Here is a 23,712-nt window from a genome sequence, read left to right as displayed (position 1 = left end):
TTCATGCCGAAGATTTTTTTAAAAATTTCAGACATTCCTTGAAAATAGATTTCTAGAGTTAGAGTAAGTCCAGGTGAGTAATTAGCCAAATGATCAAAGAATTTTAAAGTTACCAGTAACAGACTGCCAAGAGGGTTCTCACGCATTTCAGGGTTAAATCCTGACATTTTACTTTCCCATATTCAAAACTCATTCTTCCCTAGAATCCCTTCCACCCCCGGACTTGCCCCTCCCTTCAGCCTCCTGCCTCCTTCTGCAAAACTGGCCCCAACCCCTAGGCTTAGTTGTCTCACACGGAAGAAGGCCAGGCTTTGTTCTTGTTTGCTTTTGTTTCTGCCTATTTTCACTCCTCCTCCAAGTCGGCCACAACAGTCCCCAAAAAGTATCCCATTAGCATTGTTTAAATGGATACATATGTATCTCACCTTTTTAGAATGTAAATCCTGAGTGGTTAGAAACATTTAATAATAAAGATACAGTCTTCTGACCTTTCTAATTTCTTTTTGTAAATTTTTTCTCAAGTTCCTAGTCATACTCAGTCATAGTCAAATTGTTTGCACTAGTTTTCAAGGTCATCCATCGAAGGGCTTTCAATAATTTCTGCCCTCTATTTCTTCATTCACACAGAACAAACAAGTTTCCTTCTTTCTTTTCTCTGCCAGAAGCTTGACAACTTTTAAAAAGCTTAAGTTTTTCAGAATCCCATGAACTATTTAATTCTGTCACGCTGCGATGAGCACAAACATACACTAAATGGCTCAACTGCTCAGAAATGTGAGCTGTAACCAAACGTACGTACACACCGCCAAACACAATATAAAACCACAGCCATAAACCTATGTGGTACCCATCAAAATGGAAGTTGTCACTCTAAACCTGACTGGCTGTTTCTAGGTTTTTCTATTACCTCTTTACTACTTCTTTACTCAGGGCCAGCACGGCTCCATAAGGCATTTCCAGCAAATGCCAAAGATTTAAGAACAATTCATGAGAAGCCAGGGAAAGGGAGAAAAAGATTTTCAATTTCACCATCAAAAGTCACAAAGTTTATAGGCCATCTAGATCTGTGGCTGCAAATTAAGAAGAGATCACCATCATTTAACTTTAGCAACAACTGTGAAGAGTAACGTGGGGAGAACTCTACGTCTAAGATCATCTCTCCCTCTCTCCCACCTGGACCTCAGTCACTCTGCCACCTAAGGCCAATGTTGTGAAAAGGATACACAGCAGTGGCTTCTCAAACTTCCGTGTGCCGCTGAATCACCTGTGATCTATGAAAGGCTGATTCTGCTTTGGGGGGTGGGGGCAGCGGGCCCTGAGATTCTGCATTCTAGCAAGCTCCCAGGGGCTAGTTACTGCCACTAGTCTGAGGACCACATTCTGAGCAGCAAATCTAGATTTCAGCATCTAGGAATTTTGTCATCACAGAAGTTTCCAAAATGCAGCTATAAATGATTAGCTCCCTTTGTTTTATTAAAGGCAAGTTTCTTAAGAGAAAAAACACAACAAGGTGTCTTTTCTCTAAGAGCATTAACACTGATAGATTCCGAAATACATCAGAAACTGGTAACATGGGTTGCCTTGAGGGAGAAACTGGCCAAGTGGAGGAGGTGAGTGGGAGAGTGTCACCGAATATTCTTTTGCAGCTTTTAAATGCTGAACCACGTGAGTGAATTACCTATTCAGAAAACAAATTGCATTTCAAACTTTTAAAGCATTTCATAGGATATTCTGGAAGCTCAAATGTTAACTCAGATTAATCCCTTCCCAGGAAAGCAAGTGGTAGGCCCAGGAGACCACTTACCTTAAATAACTTAGCATTTTTCTTCAAAGAAGGAATATCCCTTAGATAACCACCTTCTAGGACCATGCCAATACTACATTTTTATTACAACAGCGTTTTTCAACCCAATTACTCTTTTCCAGCACTGGAAGGGCCCCATAGCATACCTTGATTCATAGTGGATTCAGAAAAGCCATGTGCACCCTAGAAACTCGGGTCCCACTGCTGGAAACAGGGAGCAAATGCAGAGAACTTTCTATCACCTCAACCTCTGGTGTGTAAATTTGAGAATCGGGCCTATTTGCACTCTCATTGTTCCTACGAACATCATTCAAGTTGGTGTTTTAGATTTCTATAGAAGCAACGGCAGCTGAAATCAGAAACCAAAGGCAGGAATGGGCGAAAATGTGCGTGCCAGTGTGTGTGCTTCTGGGTGTGTCCTCACAGGAGTGACCCCACGGCTGACCTTTAGAGGTTACATTAACTGGAATGTCTGTTCTCATCCTAATCCACCCTGACCCCGGCCCCCCACACTCTCACAGGCGGGGGCTCCGCAGCAAGCACATTCTTCTGTAACTCGGTCATGACTCAGCTCTAGGACTCTCTGAAAGTGCTCGTGGCTTTTGCAACTTCTAAACTGACACTCATCCGTGAACTCTTACATGATTGTCTGGGCTCTATTTTTTACTGCATCCCCATAAAGCAGACCGTCCCACATTGTGCTGAGGCTTCCTTCCCCAGATCGCTCACTTCCGCCCTCCTCCTCCTCCCACCCTACTGTCACCCTGGTCTGGATCTTCATCCCCCACTTCAGGGCCCCATCCTCTCACTCTCAGGTATAGCCTGTGCTTTGAACGGAGTGGCTCAGCTGCGTGGGAGCAAGGTGAAGGGTCAGAGACCGACAAACCCATGTCCTAGCCCGGCCTCAAGGAGCTAGCACAACAGTCTCGCAGATGTGTCTGAAGAACCAGAGTCCACGATGCCTAATTCCAGTCTCCACGTCTGTTAATTAAGAAGACAGGGCAATGGTAGGAGAGAACCAAAAAACACTGGGGGAAAGGAGGCTCCAGCAGCACAGTGGATCTTCCTAACTCCCTAGAGAGCCCCCCCAAAGCCATAGATACAGCCCAGAACCAGCACTAACTCCCAGCAACACAGGCGGGGGCCCGGCAGAGAGGATGGTGAGAACCAGGCACAGACAAGGACCCAACCAAGATGGCTGCCATTCCAGCAGGAATATCCATGCCAAGCAGGAAATGCAAGAAACTCGGAATTATGGGCCAAAAATATGTTGTGAGGGTTGTGGCGAGAGTGTCATTCAGCTCACACGGGTGCTCTCGTCCAGGGCCTGAGCTTGTGTGGGCTGGGTTCTTACCTGCCAGGCGGTGGGTGTGAGTGCCTCTGCCCATGTCAGCATTGGAACCAGAACTGAGAGCCGCCGAGCTGGGCCTGCCGGTTAAAAGCAAGAGGAGCTACAGCTGCACAGGGCTGGGGAAAATAGGAAGAACTGCCAAAGGGCCATTCCCCTTACTCCCAAATCTCACCAGCTCCTCCTGCATCACAGCACCACCAAAGCAATGGTTAACTGGGCAGGCACTGCCTGTAAAGCCTTCACCTGGACCATTCTCCTCCCTGCTTACTATTCTGTAGCCACTCTGACGTTCCTTGAACAAATCAGGTAAGTTGCTACCCCAGGACCTTTGTTCCCTCTGCCTAGAAGGCTCTTCCCAAAGGTACCTTTACAGCTCTTTTCTCTCTCCTCCACTCTTCACTCAGATGCCTCAGTTAGCCTTCCCAACCATCCTATTTAAAATTACACATCCCCTCCTCCAGCACCTCAGCACTCTTTCCGTTTCCTGTCTCTATTTTTTTAAGGGGGAGAAGGGGGAGGGGAGAGAGGGAATGTTAAGCAGGCCCCACCCTTAGCTCAGAGTTGGACACAGGCCTCGATCCCACTACCCTGAGATCATGACCCGAGCCGAGAGTCAGACGCCCAACACACTGAGCCCCCCAGGCGCCCTTCTTTATTTTTCTTCCAAGCACTGATCAAACTGACATCCTGCATGTTTTACCGACATAGTTGTTTATTGTCTCCTTCACCAGAAGCACATGTGCTGAGAGTCTAGGAAGACTAAAAGAACTCTCAAGAGAGAAAAATGGTATTACAAGCAAAAACCACAAATGCCCATTATGCCCTCTTCCCTCTTCGAATACACAGCCATTCCCGATTTTAAGAGGTAGATTGAGAGACGTCCTTCTTCTAGCTCCCCTTCACGTGTTTCTGCTTCCCCTATCTCCCCTTCCCTCAAACTCCCACGGCACTGTCTACTTATGCAAAACTTTATTCTAAACCAGTAGCACCTGCCTCACTGGGTGGACTGGAGGATGAGATGAGTGAGTTCGTGGTTAGAAAAGCTCCAAGACAGAGCTTGGTGCTGTTAATTATCCAGTAAGGCATACTCATCATGATCATTTAGCATATGTATCATGTCACATACACTGATTAAAGTCTTATTTCTACAGCTAGATGATAAGCAAACTGAGGGCAAAGATCTTATTCTGTATTTTGAAATCCCCCAGAGTACTTAACCTGGTTTTTAATAATTATTTGTCAACTGGTTGAAAGGAAGGATTTCCACTTTTAAAGATTTGTTTGAAACCGCTCCGAACCTCTATTTAAACAGTGATTCTAATCCTTTACCTCTTCCAGGACTGACCTGGTGTGCAAATATAGCAAATCCTTGAAAATGGCATTTATAATAGGAACTTTGCTATTGCATGAATAGCAGAGCCAAAATACTATATGAAAGATCAAACAAATAGTGACTCAAAAGAATTTTCCCCAAGGCAACTGTTATAGTCTTATCTTGAATAGAATGTTTACAGTTAATTAAGTATTGCTGTGGTCTCAGCAAAATCCCAGGCAGACCCTGCCAGACTGAGCTTTATGTTCCCATCATCTTATCACTATTTACAAGTCCCTCTCCTCACACCCCTTCACCTATCACTACCGCTAATGCTCTATGTGGGATTAAATGATAAGTAAGTCATACACCTTTTATCCGTGGACAAAAGATAATGGAATTTCAGTGCCAAAGATTCCATTTACCTATCTCACAGCAAATACGCTCTTTCTTGACCCTCCCAGAAATCCATCAGCCTCCATCTATTACTACCCGTTGACTTCTTAGAAATGTACAAAATAGTAGACCAGTGTAGAGACGGGGCATTCACTGGTTTCACGGAACATGCCTGTCTAAGCCAAATCCTGACGAGAGTTCACCAACCGTGAAGCCTGCCAGCACCCATGAGCCTCAAAATTCACCTCAAAATCAGACTGTTCTGTGCAGGGAGTGGGCTGATTGCTAGCTTACACTGGGTTGTCTAAAATGTGGAGGAGGTCAATTATGACGGGTAGAAGCCAACAAAAGTCATTCACAATCTTTCTTCCTTCCCTCCAGCCTTATTTATCAAGTGCTTTATGTGATGACATCATAGTTTCTCCATGGGATAAGCATCATTCTAGGCACTGGGAATACAGAGGAAATAAACCCTACCATGCCCTCAGGACAGTGATATTCTAGTGAGAGAGAGAGAGAGAGAGAGAGAGAGATCAACAATAAGTAAAATGTATACAGTTGGTCCCTGAACTACAACAGGTTTGATTTTCTTGGGTCCACTTACATGTGGATTTGTTTCAATACAGTATGGTACTATAAATTTTTTCTTCCTTATGATTTTCTTGACCTTTTGTCTAGCTTACTTTATTGTAAGAATACAGTATGTAATTCATGTAACATACAAAATATGTGTGAATCGACTGTTTATGCTATCAGTAAAGCTTCTGGTCAACAGTAGGCTGTTAGTAGTTAAGTTTGGGGGGGCAGTCAGAAGTTATACATGGATTTTCAGCATAGGGCTTGGGGCTCCTAAGCCCCATATTGTTCAAGAGTCAACTGTACTGTGTTAAATACCGATAAGTGCTAAGGAAGAGAGAACAAAAAAATAGGGAAGCAGATATAAAATGTTATAGGGCCAGAAGGAGGGGTGAAATTACAGAGGGGTAGCCAAGAACATCCTCAGTGAGAAGCTTGTATTTGAGTCTGAAGGGTGTGAGGGAGCCAGCCTTGCAGATAGTTGGGGAAGAGCATTCAAGGCAGCATTAAATACAAAGGTCCTGTGGCAGATCACGGCTGGCATGTTGGGGGAACAGCAAGGAAGTCAGTGTAGCTGGAGCCAAACATTCACAGGGACAGATGCAAGAAATAAAATCCCAGAGGAGCAGGGACTGAGATGTATGCTTCCAAAACATATACCTCTTTATCAGTCACAGAGAAAAGTCACCCATTTACCAAACTTTCATATACTCAAAATGCTGCAGTGATTATTTTTCAAAAAAATTGCTTGTAATAAAATAAATAAAATAAAAATAAAAATTGCTTGTTATTGCTTGTAATACCATTTTTCATATACTCAAAATGCTGCAGTGATTATTTTTCAAAAAAATACACATCTCTATATTTTCAAGAGAACAACAACAACAACAACAAAAAGCCAACATATTTGCCTGGGGAAAAATCCCAAGTTTCCATTAAGAAAAATGAAAACTGTCTCTGGTTTTGAGTGTAAGCTTCTATAGAACTGGGACCGAGCATCACAATAGAGAACACAGCTTAATACCAGGGGCAACTGGATGAGCAACAGTGCTATAAAAATATGTCACGCTGGTGTATAAGAATAACATGCAGAATTACAGGAGACAGGAGCATTGAAATTTACCACAGGGACTTTTTTTTTTTTAATGTTGCAATGCCCCAAACGTCTTTGGCAAATTCGAATGCCAAGCTGGCTAATGCAATATCCAGACCACACATCCTTCCTGCCCAACCAGCTTCTCAACGTGAGTAAGTTGCTATCAACCAAGATCTGCGACACAGCAGGGCTTGGGGTGGTACCTTAAGCTCGGCTATCTTCCAATTCCATTCAGTCCTAATCAACCAGTTTCATGCATCATGTAAACAGCTTTCCAATGAACAAACACTCATAAATTCTAAACAGTTCAGTGCAGTGACTCTACTGTTCTTAAGAACACACAGCCTGGGTCACCAAGGCCACAAGCATGGACTACAGGGCATACTCTGAAGTCCGTGTAATAGAAAACAGCTATTATTAATGACTAGTCACAACCCTTCCCCATCAGGTTCTGCCAGGCCACACCTACCTACCTACCCACAAAATGGACAAACTCCTGTTGGTGGGTCATTCCAAGACTATCCTTAGTTGGAAATTACCAGAAAGAGAGCTGATAGAAGTCAGTGGAGCTAAAGTGATCTACATAATAAAGAACTTCCTGGAAAGAAGTGACTGGAACTTCAGAAAGGTATGGACCAGAGGAGCAACAATGAGTGTTGAGGAGAGGCGATCTGGAACCGCAACAGTTAGGAGAGAAGGAAGAGAGTTTTTAGGGCTATTACTTAGCATTTTTAGAAATATACATTAAATCCCTATTAATGTTCTCTGAAAAAGGCAAAGTTTGAAATGTGGAAATACTTGTTTGTGACTTTAGTTTCTGAACTGGCTTCATCGGAATGGTAAAGTGCATCTAGTACTCTTAGAACAAGTAGACTTGGAGAAAGAGTTTAGTCCATGGACAGAAAAAATGCAGTGAATTCTTCACTTGACAGAATACCTTCTGCACTATCAAGGGCAATGGTGTATTCCAAAACAAAGCATGGCAAAGATGTTACAGGGAAAATCACAACCAGATGTCCTCCGCCCTGCCGCAAATGCTGAAGCCCATTATTCCACAGATGTTAAAAATCACATGCCAATTTTCTCCCAAACTACCTAAAAAAGCAGGAATATGGACAAAAAGATTCATTCTGTCTTGCATTTTTCCACTCTCCGTGAAGAGCCCAAGTAACCAAAACCTGCTTCCTTGCAGTGGTATTCCCCAAACATCTAGAAGTTTCTACCCAGTCGACCTAAGGAGCGGCAGAGGATTTTCTCCTGGGATCAGGAATCTAGCCAGTCCCTCCTTTTCTCCTCCAGAAGACAACCTATCAGGCAAGTTGAGAGGAGGGTAGTCACACATCCTTCAAAAGCAAAGATTTTTCTACCCCCCAAGAAATTTCTGATTAAAGAGGATTCATAAATAATATAAAATATGCCCCATTGGTGAGTAGTCAATTTTTCAAGTGCACAAAGAAGTTAATAAATTCTCCATTCCGACCATAAAATAACTATTTGAGACACTAATGATTATACCAGAATTCTATTTAATTTCTATAAAATTTTAAAAAGTAAGTGGAGAAACAGAACCTGTAAGTAGCATGAGAACTAAAGACAGTGATTATCTGAGAAGATCCTCTAAAACCAAAGAAGCAAAGACTATGAAATGCACTTTATAACTCTATGTAAAACCCAAACACTTGCTTATGTAGGATGCTTTCTGTCCTCTGTTTTATGTTTTTTCCTATTTTCTTGATTTTCCAGAAGGATAATATACAATGTCTACAATTGGGGGGAAAAAAAAAAAACATGAAGTTTTAAAAACTGATGCACAGAAAGACAGAAAAGGTACCTTTAAAACGTTATCAATAAGTGTACTTGAGGAATAAATTGCTCTTTACGTTACACTTTTCTGTATTTTCTGAAGCTTCTAGAATGAGAATGTAGTCATAATGAAAAGCAAATGTTTTTAAAAATTGTATTTATTTATTTGAGAGAGAGAGAGAGAGTGCACGAGAGAGCACAGTGGTAGAGATGGAGAAGCAGGCTGCCCACTGAGCAGGGAGCCCGACATGGGACTCCATCCCAGGACCCTGGGATCATGACCTGAGCCAAAGGCAGATGCTTAACCATCTGAGCCACCCAGGTGCTGCAAAAAGCAAATTTTAAAAAGACATGAAAATTATTAAAATGTCAAAAAACTGAAATTATTTTTAAGGGTCAGAATGTATAAACAGAAAATATGATCAGGAAAAAGCATTCACCACTGAGTAAGCTACCTTTCAGAGTTCAACAATTTATATGTTCTATTCCAGCGCTTCTTACGAGAAGCATATCTTCTGTTCAAGTTCTTATACCACCTCGAGAGTGTGTTAAAACACAGGTGATGTGGCCTGAGAAGGTGCACTTCTAGCAAGTCCTCAGGTGATACTGATGCTGCCGATCTGCAGACCTCACTTTGAGCAGCCATGTTTGAAGCAACAGGAAGTGAGTAGATTCTAGCCTGTGTTCTCCCAGGCAGCATGCCCAGCTCATTCTAGACAGGGCAGAAGAGCAAATGAACTTCAGAATTCCACCTCCTTTCAAAGTTCTAAAGCAAAGGCACAGAGTCCTCTCTCTCATCAACCCTTGGTGATTAAACACTTGTTATGTTCTTTAAAAGTGGGGGGTGTCAATGAAATTAAGATAATCATGATTGCAGGACCTAATGAGTTTTCAAGAGCATCCAATGGAACCAGCCTTTGGCAGACAGTCTCTGAATACCCTAAAATTCACAAACACCAAATCTCTTGGTGGTAGTTTACAAGCACATCATTTCCTACAGTGATTTTGTTAGATGCTTAGGAATAGGAGGCAGTCAACAAATTCAGAACCTATCACTCATAAGGACTGTACAAAACAAGGCAAACATGGACTCCATGAGCTTACCTAGCACTTCCAGGGGACTCTGAGAACACTGGGGCACAGGGAAAGGGGTGAGCTTGTAAGGAGTCAGAACAGTGCCTGCCCTTTTACTTCCAACCTCATACTTGCAGCCTTCTCAGGGTCCATCAGGAGCTCACAGCAAAAAACACACTCACAAACTCCACACTGCCTCAATAAGAGACTGCAAAGCCTAAGAAATGAAATGACTCAGGCCCACACCCAACATCCTCCACCTCGACAGCCCATCAAAGCGGTTGAGGGTGACCGCGCGGATTCCTTTTACCCTAAGGAAGAAGGTGCCTGGCTGAGAGGCCTCTAAGTTCTATGCAGTGAGAACCTCAGCAAGAAACTAACTTAATTAACCATTCAGAAGAGCTCCGAGAATTCCCAGCAGCCTCGACGTCCCCAAACACCACATTGCCATTTATCCCCCAATGCTGTCATTTCCTGCCCGCCGTGAACTAATTACACACAGTGGGAATTCTGGAGCTGCTGGTTCTAATGTTTATCTGCTGTTAACTTGTTGTGTGACCTCAAAGATATTTCTCTAGTGCCTCTATTTCCTCTGCTATAAAAACAAGATAAGGGAATGACGTGCTTGACAAAGTGCCCTCACAGAATACTACAGTCATCTCTACCCTAGAGATGCTCACAGGGATGGTAATTAACATGTCTCTTTTACTAAGGCCTTCAGTAAACATGCTGACATGCTGTGCAAAGTTGTGAAAAGCATGGGATCTCAAATGCTATCTCCTCTTTTGCTAAAACAGGTTTCAGTGGCAGATGCTACCTATAAAAAGAGTATCGAATGTGCTTCTTTGTAAATCACTGTTTCACTCACTGAGATGTATTTTTCCAGAACCATAGCTCTAACAACAGACCGTGCCTTCACAAATAGAAGAGATACTAGGAAAATCACCTTAATTGATATTTTCATAACCTTAACATCCAGCACTGAAGACTTAGGTAAGTAAAATTGGGCTGTACTTCCTTACCAATGACATAATTTGCTACCGCTGAAAACCGTGTTTTAGAACTGTTTTAGAAGACTAACTAGTAACATAGTCTGGGCATGTGAGGAAAGCTGGTTACAAAATATTCTGTAGGTAAAACAATCAGTAAAATCTGATTATGTAAATCTATGCGGGCATAAAAAAATATTCAATAAATGGTAGCTATTATATTTTACATCTATTAGGGCCCCAGCCCTTTTCTTACATATTTGAGTAAGCTATATATTCAAGTTATAACACATATTAATCATATATGTGTCACAAATTTAATGCAAATTTTCCCAGTCTGTTGTCTCTTCATTTATATAGAAGTTTTAAGTTTTCATATATTCAAGTCTATTTGTTTTTTCTTCACTGGTTGCTACTCTTGCAGTGAAGCTATGAAAATTGTCGTTCCTATGCAGGCCTAATAAATATTTTCTGCTAGTTTTTCTATAATTTGATTTGCATTATTCAACTCTCTGTGGAGTTTATTTGAAAGATATGGTATGTTTGATGGGGTCTAAAGTGATATCATGGGGCACCTGGGTGGCTCAGTTGGTTAAGCGACTGCCTTCGGCTCAGGTCATGATCCTGGAGTCCCAGGATCGAGTCCCACATTGGGCTCCCTGCTCGGCAGGGAGTCTGCTTCTCCCTCTGACCCTCTTCCCTCTCGTGCTTTCTATCTCTCATTCTCTCTCTCTCAAATAAATAAAACCTTTAAAAAAAAAGTGATATCATGTGCAAAGCATTTATTAAATAATCTATTAAATAATTCTTCCTCATTGACTTATTTTGAAAATGTTGGCACACTGGCATTAGATGTAGTTAGAAGTTATTCCAGCTCACTTTTTAAATAAAAAGTTCAAAAACCTCAAAGTAAAAACCCAAATATACATAGTAGTTTCATAAGAAATCTCAGTAAGAGATTATAAACAAATCAAATGATCAAGCCATTTCGCCTTCATTTCAGACATCAGTCAGCTAAGCAATAATTCCTATTTAAAATCAATTCTTCCCATTCAGTAGAAGGCTTTGAGAATGTATTTGTAGGACATATAAGTACATGGTGGCTGAGTCACCAATTACTGTTTGAATTCTCTGCTTATTACTGGGGAGGGGCCTCTTCCTGGGTGGCAGACAATATTATTCCAACTCTGATACACCTGAATATAAGGCCCCTTGGCCTGAAAACACTAAAAGAAGTTGAAGAATTCATTGCTTAATTTAGCCAAGATTTATAACTGTCATTTTCACTCTATTGATTTTTCCTCCAGATATATTAGAAACCTACCATTCACAATGTGTACTATATAAATTTAGACTTGTTTTTTCCATTTCTAATGTCTGCATCTTGCCATTCCCATTAAGATATAAGCTCCTGGAAACAAAGTCTGTGTTTGTTGGAGAAGGAAGGAAGGGTTGACACATTTGCTGAGCCATGCCCACAACTGACACCTAGGAAAGCCTGCCAACAGATCAACAACATTTTAATAGTTCAGCCATAAGCGATGCTTAAGGGAAAAAATTATATATATATATGTATGTATATATATGTACATATATATGTATATATATATCACTAAATGTTTTCATCTGAATTCATATCTCCTACTAAGTAACATGGACAGATTTTTGCCATCAACTCATACCCTGAAGCACAAGACATGATGATCTTTCTTTTCATTTGCATAGCTACGACTCGTCATTTTATCCAGCCCTATTTTTTTGACTCAACAAAATAGAATTGCACCATTAGGATTTCAGCATGTCTGTTCTTGCAGTGACTATTTTGAATTGTGCCTTTAGAAACAACCACTTTAAGCAAAAAATTGTAACTTCTAAAGTGTACACTTGGCTTGGTTTTAGAACCTGAGATTTTCTGGGTTCATTTGCCTGTTGCTTTCCCACATAGGGAAGGAATGTCCAAGAGAGGTTCCTCTGGAATAAGGCAGTTGATGAGAGTCCTCAGCCTTGTAATCTTTGTGATCCTCTCTACCAATAAATGGACAAGTTCTCTAGACATCATCATCATCATCATCATCATCAATGCTAAAATTTACTGAGGGGCGCCTGGGTGGCTCAGTTGGTTAAGCGACTGCCTTCGGCTCAGGTCATGATCCTGGAGTCCCGGGATCGAGTCCCACATCAGGCTCCCTGCTCAGCGGGGAGTCTGCTTCTCCCTCTGACCCTCCTCCCTCTCATGCTCTCTGTCTCTCATTCTCTCTCTGTCTCTCTCAAATAAATAAATAAAATCTTTAAAAAATAAATAAATAAAATAAGATTTACTGAGCATTTTATATATATCAATCATACTGCTAAATGTTTTACTTGTTATTTCCATTACCAGAAAATTCTAGAATACATTTCCAACCCCTATCTTTAAAAATTGCCCCATTTAATATTATACTTAAGTGTAATTTTAGAGATCGTGCTTAATTTTTTAATCTAAGAAATGACTGGCATATTAAAATGTTTGTTATTTAATTTCATAATATACTTATGTTCTCATACATAAAACAGAGAAGTCTCCCTGTCCCTGCTTCTCTCTTTTCTGTTGGAGAAGAATGGATGCGTTTGTCATGCAGCAAAAGGAGGCCCAGGAGGAGCGGGAGATTATTTTACATGTTGGCAAAGCAACCGTATTTGACTCTTCCCATCACTGTCCCCGTCCTGCTCCTAAGGAGCCTGGGAGAACAAGGTATATTTACATGCCCATAAACACTAACCAACCTGCCTCTCCCTTGCCTCTCCCCCAGCATTTGCCTACGGCTGTCCACTGAAGAGTCAGCCACGCCTCACAGGAGGTTCCCAGGGAATAAAAAGCAAATGCCAGGGAGCCCAGGAAAAGATATAATTCCTTCCACTGTATCAAGAGAGATATCTAAAAACACATATAAACAAACGCACAGCTTATTGTTGGGTTTAAACAGTAAGTCTTATCATAGCTGTTCACATCTGCCACAAACCATGTTCGAGAATAGCACTGCAGCCTGGGAAGTCCGAGAGAGGCTGCAGAGCATTCCTCTGCTCCCCTCCACACTTTCTCATGGGTATTATGGGAGAATATTATCATCCCCATTTCATCCCACAGCGTCTACAGTCAAACCCACACCAGTACATTTTCCCCTAAAATGTGCGGTCTCCTCCAAAGACCCAGGAGAAAGAACGCATTCGCGAGGCCCGGAGGTGAGCATTGGGACAAGCGCAGGAAGGTCACTAATTGAAGCCAGGCCCCCTAGAGTTCAGATCTGCCCAAGCTGAGTGTTAACTCTGCCCCTCACGGAGCTCCCTCTTGGAAGTTGCCAGCCTGTGGGACCTCACGCTGTTGGCCCCAGTCCCCCAGTCCTCCCTGTGTTCATGCCCTTCGCCAAGTGCCTTTGCAGCTCCTCACACGGATGGGGATCAAATAATCCCTTGCCTCTTGATTTGGGGCTTGGCCTGTGAATGGCTTTGGTTGGAAGGAATCTAGGCAGTAAGAAGCCTTGCAGGTTTCCTCTTACCCGCCCCCCAGCTCTGCCACGGCCTTGGGAAGAGCCGACCCAGGTAGCTGTTGCCCTCAGCTTGGACCCCACCTGAAGCAGATGAAAACCCAACCTGAATTCCCAGCTGCGTCACAGCTTGAAGCACAGCTGCTCAGTCAAGCCCAGCGAAGACCAGCCAAACCCCAGAGCCAACCGCAATTGCAAGAGCCTTCATAAATAATTGCTGTTCTAAGCCACTGTGTTCTAGAGTGTTTTTTATATGGCATTATTATGGAATAGCTAACTGATACACAGTCTAAGGAGACTGCTCATGGAAAACACAATGCTCCGCATCCCAAAAAATGATAACTAAATTTTAGTAAGTGCTTCCTATGCACCCATTTTGTAAGAGCTTTAGGTGAATTTACTTATTCATTCCTCACAAGGACCCTATAAGACAGATAGGATTTTTATCCCTATTTTAAAGATGAGGCAACAGAGATACAGTTAAGTAACTTACCCACACCTGGAAGGTGGTAAAGGCAGGACCGAACCCCAGTCACTTGCCTCCAGAGCCCTTGCCCATAACTGCCACACTAAACAGCCTTGCAAACCCTCCTGTCCCAAGCTGCCTAAAATTTAGTTGTGGCTTCTCAAACCCTGGGGTGAAATCCAAACTGACAAGTACATTGGTAAAATATTCCAAGTCCTTCACAGCCTGATCTCTGCTTATCCCATCCAGGCTCCTGCTCTCTCCCCCTCACTCCTCCCTCAAGCTCGGCCCTCAAGCACGCTAAACCCCTACACTTCAACAAACTCAACTCCCTCGCACCTTGGACCCACCGCTTCTTCGGCCCGGAATGCCCTCCCCTTCCTTTCTGACCACCTCAAGATCCTCCTCCAGGACACAGGTCCCAGGGTTCCCCCTGCAGAAACCACTTCCTGTCCGCAGCCAAGGGCACGTGGCTGCTCATCCTGAGTGTTCTCCCAACTTTCAGGACCTCCTCCAAAAAAGCACAGACCACTCCGCTCTATTACCATCTTTCGGCAGCCTAGCCATGAGTGCCTTAAGGGCAAGGCGTAGGTCCTACTCATCTCTGTCAGCCCGGTGTGCAACAAGGTGCCTAGTCTCATTGTGGGAACTCAATAAAAGCTTGCTAAGTTAAAAAGCAGGCAAGACGAGCAGTGACACGAGAGAGAAATGGATATGGAGACAGGAGGCTTAAATTTCATTTTTAAATAGCACGTCTCCATTTCTAATAAACATTAATTAAACTGCTCAACACCCCTGGGTCTCCAGCTATATGTTCCTCAGTTAAAACAGTTCTTTCACGACGGCTTCCTCTGCCAAACCTTTCCTCCCAGGCTTATGTGTTCACCAGAGCATCTTGGGACAAGTAACAAAAGGCACAATCTTTGCTTGAAACAGAGGGGAAACTGAAGGCTTACTCCCTCACTGTTCACTCCTGGCAACACAAAAGTACACGCATTCTGATTTCAAAAGAGATGGAGGAAAGTTTGTGGCAGAGGAAGGCACATTCTTAAGGAGTGAAAGGAAAAGACTCCCAAGGCGGGGCCCAGATAGGTGATGACTTGACGTGGGGAGAAAAGGCTTACTTAATCTGAACCAGCAAATGGCTCCTGGGAGAGGCCGGCTCTCAGAATCGCAACTTGTGGCTGACAGGTTATTATTCCTTGGCCTCAGAGGCACCCAGTAAAGGTTCAGGGCTAGGCAACCTGACAGCCCCTGTTGGAGAGCTAATGAGGGCCACAAGATAGAGGCCACAGCTGCCCTCAAAATCACAGGTCTCCCAGGCCACATGCTTTAGCCGGGCCCTAATCTTTGGAGCCACGGGGAACCTATGTCAATAGGGGTGAAATGGTCTGCTCCTCGAGTCCAAGGCTGAAATCCTATATGCACAGGCCGTCTTTCCCCACTGCAGCTTCGCTGACCCTGAAGAGTAGTGTTTCTGTTCCTGGTGTCTCCTGAGAAAGGCGGGAGACGCCAGAAGAGTGGGTGTCCCTTGGTCCCTGCCACAGGCCCCTAGGACTGGATGTCAGAGCTACAGATGACTGGGATGCAAGAACCAGAAGATCTTTGAGATCAGGCCATCTAGGAGCTTTCAAACATTCTCTAGGGACCTTTCTCTTGGCTTAAACAACAGCTTGTAGAAGCATAAATATGAGAGGGGAAACTGAGGCTGCTCCCTTTGGGAAAGAGGGGCCAGGAACCCCAACTGCTGGTGTAGGGACAGCCTCTGAGATGCCTCAGTGGAGGCTTGGGAGTTTGGGTTGGATATCACAGGTTTAGGCCAAATCTGCATCTTGCGGTATAGAAGCCATGGTTCAGAGGGGTAAGGTGACCTCATCCAAGGTCACGTGGCCTGAAAGCAGAAGGACCAAGAACAGGACTCAGGTCCTGACTACCAGTCCAAACACTCTTTCCTCTACACAGTGCCAGCCCCCTTTCTAGAAGGGGCCCTCTACACCCTAACCTCCCCTCTTCCCCATTAGCAAGTCCCAGGGCCACTCTAGGGCTTAGACTGAGGTAAAGAGTAACTTGAGGACAATATGTTTTACTGGTGCATTTTTCACACACACTAGGGAAAGCTCTGCCCTGAACACCAATCCATGCCCTCCTCCTCTCCCCACCCCAACTGACCCCCAACATAGAAAAATCCTCAGAGGCTTTTCCAGGACCCAGAACCTTCTCAGGATCCGTTCCCATCCCCTTTCGTTTTCTGTTGCATTCTCTCAGCACTGAATCAAATGACTGCTTGCAATGCTGTGATTCTTCAATTTGCTGGGTTTGGCCCTACACAGTATTTGTGCCTGGTCTTAAAATGCTGCTTGCTTCACGTTCTAATTTCATTTTAGAAGCCTGCAAGGAGAGAAGCCAACATTTAATCATAGGGACTGGAGGGGACTGTAGAAAGCACTTACAAGGCACAAATAGAGTAGTTATTTTCCTATTTCCCTTCTGATTGAACTGGCTGCTGTATCATATGCATTAAACAGTGTGAACCAGAAAGCAGCTCTGCATCCTTATCTCAGTCCCTCATGTAATCAAAAGAAAAAACGCATTGTAATAAAAAAGAAAAAAGGAAACTAGAACTTCATATTTGTTTAAAAGTTTAATTAAGCTTGAAAGGTTTGTGGGGACAATTCATTTTCTTTTGTAGCCTAAGACCATAAGGTTTGCATTCCATTTTACCAGTGGAATGATAAAAAGTAACCTGATATTATTTTAATTGTAATAATAAATAATAAAGCTGGAGTAAAAGGTTTCTTTTTAAATAGCAAAGTAAAAATGGAAGCATATGTACCATGCGATTCTGACTTGACTTATAAAACAAAAACTGTAAACCTTGTTAAGGTGTGTGTCTATTCCATTGCTTTTGTTAATACCACTTTCATTCTTTTCTGGAAAGATGACTTCACAGCAAGCATACAGGTAGGACTTTATATGCATCCTAGTGAATCTCCCGAATTGACCAGATTAAAATGGAATGTGCTCTTTACAAAGAGTATTCAAAGTACAATGAAACAGAGCAGGAGGCCTCCTGCAAGCTTTCTGGGTAACTCGGATGTGGAGCTGGATAATGTCCCCATCCTTCTCAGTTCCACATCATAAGACCTACAAAAGGGACAATGCCCAGTAGTCTTCACAGTCAAGCGAAAGCAGGACTCCTAGATGAGTCATACTGAAGATGAGCACCAAGGCTGGTGTTATATTACCAGACGCAACAAATGGAGCCAAGAAGTGGGCCTAACATGGATTGCCTCCCTAGAGAAAATGTTGTGTGAAGGGAGGTATGTGTGTGTGTGTGTATGTGTGTGTGAGATAAAACATTTCAGAAAAAGAAGAGTTGCCGATGAGAGAGAAGAGCAAGTGTTGAATGAGGTACGAGGTTACTCCTATTGAAAAATGTGGAGTTGGATAAAGGATTTCTAAGCCTCCAGTTCTAAAATTCCTTGATTCTATGGAGTGAAATCTGAATGTTCCATCACCAAACTGAGACCTAAAAACCCCCAGCGGGAAACCCACATCTGTTACCTGTTTCCTTCTGACAGGTTACCCTGCATGGGAACCACTTGCCAGAATATTAAACTCCCTGTTTCCTATCTGTCTCCCCCAGGACTTCTCCATGAGCACCCTGAAGACACCATGCGTGTTTAATTCATCTTTGGGATCCCAGCATGGTAGCTGAAGCATATAATGTGCGACCAATATATGGAAAGGCAGGATGGAAAAACTAGCAGGGAAAATTTAAGTTTTATTTTTAAGTAATGAATGTTTATATCCTAGAAAGCATTAATCAAACTCCTTGGCACCTAGACGTCACATAAGTAGATTCTTCAATTAAAATACTTTTTTTTTTTCCTATTAACTACCAGGCCAAACCTTCAAATGCACAGGAAAAAGGGAATTTTTGTTTGTTCCTTCCCTAGGAGAAACCAATCAGCAACTCCTGCTCCATCACTCAGATTCTTAGAGTATAAAAAAGGTCATCAAAAAATATCATAAATAATATTGGCCACCTTGTTAATCAGGAACTTAACATAGGAACAAGGATGTCTGCTCAACACTTCCAGTCAACGTTGTATTGTTGCTTCTAGCCAAGGCAATTAGGCAAGAAAAAGAAATAAAAAGCATCAGTATTAGAAAGAAGTAAAACTATCTCTCTTTGCAGATGACATTATTTTCTCTATAGAAAATCTAAATGAATTCACTAAAACACTATTAGAGCTAATTACCAAGTTCAGCAAGGTTTCAGGATACATGATCAAAACATGAGAAGCGATTGCATTTTTATGTGCTACCAACAAAAACTTAAAAATGATATTAAGACAATTGCACCAGAAAAATTTAAATGCTCAGTAATAAATTTAACAGAAGAAATACAAGGCTTGAACACTGGAAGTTACCAAACATCACTAAAAAAAATTAAAGAAGGCCTAAACAACTGGAAGCATATCCCATGTTCATTACTGAAAAACTTAATATTGTTAAAATGGCAATAATCCTCAAATTGATCTATAGATTTAATGTAATCCCTATCAAATCCCAGCCGGCTTTTTGCAGAAATTAACAAACTAATCTTAAAATTCATATGAAGATATAAGGGACCCAGAATAGGCAAAATTACCCTGAACAAGAACAAAGTTGGAAAACTTACGCTTCCCAATAACAAAAGTGCTACAAAGCAACCATTAGGATAGACCTATAGATCAATAGAATATAATTGAGAGTACATAAGTATACTATGTATTTATGGTCAACTGATTTTTGACAAGCTATGACAATCAATGGGGAAAGAATACTCTTTTCAACAAATGGTGCTGGGACAACTGGATTGCTACATGCAAAAAAATAAATTTGGATCCCTAACTCACATCATATATAAAAATGAACTCAAAATAGATCAAATATCTAAATGGAAGAGCTAAAACTATAAAACTTAGAACAAAATAATAAGTGTAAACCTTTGTAACTTTGGATTAGGCAATGGTTTTTTAGATATGACACCAAAAGCACAAGTGAAAAAAGAAAAAAAATAAATAAATAGGATGTTATCAAAATTAAAACTTTTGTATGTCAAAGGATACTCTCAAGGGAATGAAAAGACAACCTATAGAATGAGAAAAAATATTTGCACATCATACATCTGATAAGGGTCCAGTACCCAGTATATATAAAGAATTATTCCAACTCTACAATAAAAAGACAAATAACCTGATTTCAAGTTGGCAAAGGATCTGAGTAAACATTTCTCCAAAGAAGATATACAAATGGCCAATAAGCACATGAAAGATACTCGATATCATAATTAGGAAAATGCAAACTGGAAACACAACGACATACCACTTCATACCCACTAAGATGGCCATAAGCATAAAGACAGATAATAAAAGTGTTGGTGAGGATGTGGACCAATGGGGACCCTCACAAAATTGCTGGTAGGAAGGTAAAATGGTACAGCAGCTTTGGAAAGTCTTGGCAGTTCCTCAAAAAATTAAGCAGAATAACCACATGATCCAGCAATTCCACACCTAGGTATATACCGAAGGGACCTGAAAACACATGTCCACACAAAAACATGTACATAATTGTTCACAGAAGCATTATTCACAATAGTCCAAAAAATGGAAACTTCCCAAACCTCCATGAAGATGAACCGATAAACAGAATGTGGTATATCCATACTGTAGAATATTTTTCAACCATAAAAAAGAATGAAGGACTGATTTGTGCTGTAACCTTGAAAACATTATTAACCTTAAAATCTTAAAAACATTATGTTAAGTAAAAGAAGTAGGCACAAAAGGTCACACACTGAATGATTCCATTTATATGAAATGTCCAGAATAGGCAAATCCATGGAAATAGAAAGTAAATTAAAAGCTGCTGGGGGCCGAGAAAAGGCGGCAACGGGGAATGATTGCTAATGAGTATGAGATTTCTTTGTGAAGTTTTGAAAACATTTTGGCATTAGATGATGATGATAATTCACGACTTAGTGAACATACAAAAAACCACGGAATTGTATACTATAAAAGTTTAAATTTTATGGCATGTGTGTTTATCTCAACTTAACAATAACAATTATGGTGAGATACTGCTGGTGAAAATGTTCACTGGTAAAACATCTTGAAAGACAGTTTTGAAAACAGGTATCGAATTTGATACCATAATTCAAATTCTAAGAACGTATCCTCTGTAAATAATTATTAATGTCACCACTTTAGTTATAAAGATTATCTGCAATGTAGTTTGTAAGATCAGAATATTGGAAATACCCTGAAGGTACAGACATGGCCCACCACTGCAAACTGGGTGAGTCCCTTTGATCTTGGCAGCACAGGGGCTGGTCCACATGACCTCCCTTGCTGAGCCAACGTCTCTGAGCCCACCGAGGGGAGTGGTGACGAGATGGGGGCAGCCCCAGGCAAGAATGCTACAGATTCCTACTGCTCTTACCTGAAGTTCAGCAGTTTTTCAAGAACAAAAGCTTCTCAGATTGTTATATGCTTTTGATGGATTACCAGAGTGACAAAAACGCTGTTTCTGGGGGCACCTGGGTGACTCAGTTGGTTAAGTGTCTGACTTCCGGCTCAGGTCATGAACTCAGGGTCTTGGGATTGAGCCCCAAATCAGAATCCCCGCTCAGCAGGGAGTCGGCTTCTCCCTCTCCCTCTGCCCCTCCCCCAACTCATTCCCCATGCTCTCTCTCAAATGAATAAATGAACTCTTAAAAAAAAAAAAAGGCTGTTTCTGTTCATTTTGTCTAGATTCATAGTTGCTTCATGGGGTCCTCATAAATCCTCCACACCTGGCCAAAAGCCAGTCATTCTGCATCCTAATACAGATTTTAACAAATAATGATCTTGGTACTGGAGGAGACCAGGGGAAGAGGCATTCTCAAAATTTTAGGTGATAAAATAGATTAGTTCATGTTTTCTGGAGGCAACACAAATATAAATCTAGAGCCCTAAAAAATATTATTTAATTATTTTAATACTTAATTGTGTCACTTCTAGAAATTCTATTCTAAGGAAATAATTGTGGATCTGCTCAGAGATTTAGCTACAAAAGAATGTACAGGACAGAGTTGTCTACAATAGCAAAAAGCTGAGTTCAAGCTAAATGTGCAAGATACAGCCTCATGATGAAATATACTAGCCATTAAAAATAATGTTGTACAAGAAAATATGATGACATGGAAAATGATTATAAAGCTTAGACTAAAAAAAAGAGTTTTAATACAGTGTGAAAGGTATCATTTCATTTTTGTAAATATATATATTTACATATATGTACATATAAAGACATACATGCTTAGAAGAAATGAGAATGGCTTAAACAGTGACTATCTCTGTGTGATGGGAAAGCATCTGATTGGTGGTGCAATCTATTATTTTCCACATATTCCATAATGAACATGTATCACCCTGGTAATAAGAAAAAAGCAAAAGTTACTCTTTTTAAAAAGGTGAAATCATATAATTTAAGGCAGGAAATCTTGGCACTTAGAACTTGAAAAAAGTTACCACATCGTTGAGTATTTTTACATTTAGCTCTGGGTTTCCTGGCTGCCAAGGCAAAAAGAGAAACATGAAGAATTATCTAGGTCTCTACTAGTTTTATTTCTCAGTTCATCCCAGGAGATAAACTACCATTCCGGCACTGGATTCTAGGGGAAGAGCATGATGTACTGCTTCTCGGTAATACGAATACCTACCCTGTAGTACAGCACAGCAGGGGCTAATGCACAGCCTTCACTTTTGTTCTCTGTTGTTGCTTAAGAACTGTGGTCCCCACCCCTTGCTAAACAATAAGTAACACACACATAATGCCTTTCTCATAATATACTTCCATCCCTATTTTTCACTGCAGTAAAATAGTTCCCGCATGAATGTTTGTTTCCAGTAAGACCCCAGTGATGCTGTATCTGGCTTTTATGCAATATTTTGAGGGTGTCACCATTTCACTCTGAACAAGGATACTCAGAAGATGGTCTCATAGATGAAGTCAATCTTGAAGTGTGGTAGATGTAGCATACTTTGAGAATGTACATTTCTTTCTTTTAATTTAATTTAATTTATTTATTTGACATAGAGAAAGAGAGTGAGCACAAGCAGGGGGAGTGGCAGGCAGAGGGAGAGGGAGAAGCAGGCTCCCCGCGAAACAAGGAGCCTGATGTGGGGCTCGATCCCAGGACCCTGGGATCATGACCTGAGCCGAAGGCAGACACTTAACCAACTGAGCCACCTGGGCACCCCAAGAATGTACATTTCTTAATAAAGCATCTGCATAAGAGTCCTCAGAGAACAGAAAATAGAGAAAAAGTTAGGTCAGTGGCTATGGACCTAAAACACAGAAGTCACAAAGAGGCACTGACTGCTAAAGCTACCAGCCCTGAAACTGTCTCTGGAAAGCTTAACCTTGCCATGACAAGAAGTAGCTTCCAGAAATACACACAAACTATATCAGTTAGAGTAAGAGACTCTGAAGGCTGAGATGGGGGGCGGGGACGGGGAGCTGTGCCTATTATCTTCTGTGGATGTCGATCCTTGCTATAGAAATAATTTAAATTAGATTTTCTTCTATATCTTACCTGCAGTTTCTCTCAGATCCTATGGATCCAAGTCACTCCCGGAGACAGCAGAGATTTTGTAGAGTCTGGGAGACTGCTAAAATAGCTTACTTCTCCCTCCAAATCCCCCCACTCCAAAACACCTTCCACTCCATGTGTCTGATGCTTCGAGGCCCGAATCAAGTCTTTCCTGACCACCCATGTGGCCTTCCTTTCCTCCGTGACCTCTAGGAGCACTTACCCACCACAGTACTCGCTGACACCCACCTTGCATGTCATGTGTCCCCACTCAGGCTATAAGCTGTGAAACAGTAGACATCTCCCCGAGCAACTGCCACAGTCACTTATGTGTGAATCCTAAGGTGACAAGTTCATCTAAATTACCCAGTTTATCTGTTTCCCAAAGTAAATACATGGCTATCAAGCCCTGTGTTGGTAAGCTGATAAGGTTGATAGTACAACTGTCAGCGAAGCGATAATGCTAAAAGGCCAAAGTTTCTGGACTGGGAATATAGCTTTCTAAATTTATTCCAACAAATTAATTTTGTTGGTCTGATCACCACGGACAGGAAGAATGAAATATTCTTCTTGGCATCTAAGGAGTTCACAGTCTTTCAGAAAATAAAGATGCATGTATAGCTATTTAGGATAATGCGTTATTAATATGGAAAAAATGGGAGGACATAAAACAATTACAAGGCTATCAACAATGTTCCTCC

The 23,712-nt window shown here is 41.7% G+C and overlaps 1 protein-coding gene across 15 annotated transcripts in view; it reads right to left on the bottom strand.

Moving 5' to 3' along the window:
- LYPD6B (LY6/PLAUR domain containing 6B) overlaps positions 1–23,712 on the bottom strand; it is a 213,725-nt gene that overhangs the window by 179,684 nt on the left and 10,329 nt on the right. For 4 of the 15 annotated variants that reach the window (XM_027590065.2, XM_027590067.2, XM_027590073.2 and 1 more), the window contains exon 2: positions 3,159–3,232. The exons of the other annotated variants lie outside the window; for them this stretch is intronic. The gene's annotated coding sequence lies outside the window, so the exon portion shown is untranslated. The remainder of the gene's footprint in view (positions 1–3,158; positions 3,233–23,712) is intronic. 15 annotated transcript variants of the gene reach the window in all.

This window comes from Zalophus californianus, chromosome 3 (assembly GCF_009762305.2).
Source record: "Zalophus californianus isolate mZalCal1 chromosome 3, mZalCal1.pri.v2, whole genome shotgun sequence".
Classification (NCBI taxonomy): Eukaryota; Metazoa; Chordata; class Mammalia; order Carnivora; family Otariidae; genus Zalophus; species Zalophus californianus.
This window is presented reverse-complemented; position numbering and strand designations above follow the sequence as displayed.